Here is a 1,004-nt window from a genome sequence, read left to right as displayed (position 1 = left end):
GATGTTTTTTGCAAATAGGCTACAAAGAACATCTTGAAGTTTTATCTAAGTTTAAGAAGGCTAACCTTCCTCCTATGTGGAATGGTCTGTTTACCCTGCTTTTCAAGAGCTTCTCAGAAAGAGTAACTGGATCTGATTGTGCAAGTAAGCTCTTTCTTACAATTATGTACGGTGTTTATTCTGGGGTAAATCTGGATTATGGGTCAATTCTTTGGGCTCAACTTGTTCAGAGCACTCTCTCTGCTACAAGGCACAACAAGATTTCATGTGCTCGTTTTTGGGCCATTGTCGTTCAGCGGGAAATCAACCGTCACAACATTCTGGTGATTGAGGGTTCAGTGATTGCAGCCATTCCCATGTTTCATACTTCCAATGTTATAGTGGCTGACAGTTCAAGATTCAACTTCATCGGTTCTATTCTGGAGACCATGCTTCGCAGTGTTCCAGCAAGCAGTGATATTATCACTGAATATCGTTGAATACCAACATCTGGTTCTCATCCTTTAACTGCGGAGATGCAGAAGGCATTAGAAGAAGTAGACAAGCCTAAAAAGGGGGTAAATGAAAAGTGAAGGTTGGACCCTCCGAACCTGCTCAGTCTCCGAAAAAGAAGAAAGCCAAGCGACCCGCTCGCAAGCCATGGACTCCCACTCCGAGTGATGAGGAGGATTAGTAGTCCCATACCCACTATGATGTTCGCATACCAGAGCAGGACCAGGACGAACATGATGACACAGCTGTAACTTTGCAACCTATGGTTTCACAGCCTTCTCCAACTCAAACCAATCCTGAGGTATCTTTTCCTATGCCTACTTCTGTTCCAATTATAGATGATTTTTTCTAGGATTTTGCTCCACCTTCTCCTCCTCCTTCCACTACTACACCAATCACAATCACTCTGTGTCCACCTGTATCTGTTGGAGTTTCACAACCGTAAAAATCAATTGTTCAATCTATTCCACTCTTCACAGAATCCACAGCAACAACAACAACGACCACTAGTA

This window comes from Lactuca virosa, chromosome 7 (assembly GCF_052849685.1).
Source record: "Lactuca virosa cultivar CGN04683 chromosome 7, Lactuca_virosa_CGN04683_v6, whole genome shotgun sequence".
NCBI classification, from domain to species: domain Eukaryota; kingdom Viridiplantae; phylum Streptophyta; class Magnoliopsida; order Asterales; family Asteraceae; genus Lactuca; species Lactuca virosa.
This window is presented reverse-complemented; position numbering follows the sequence as displayed.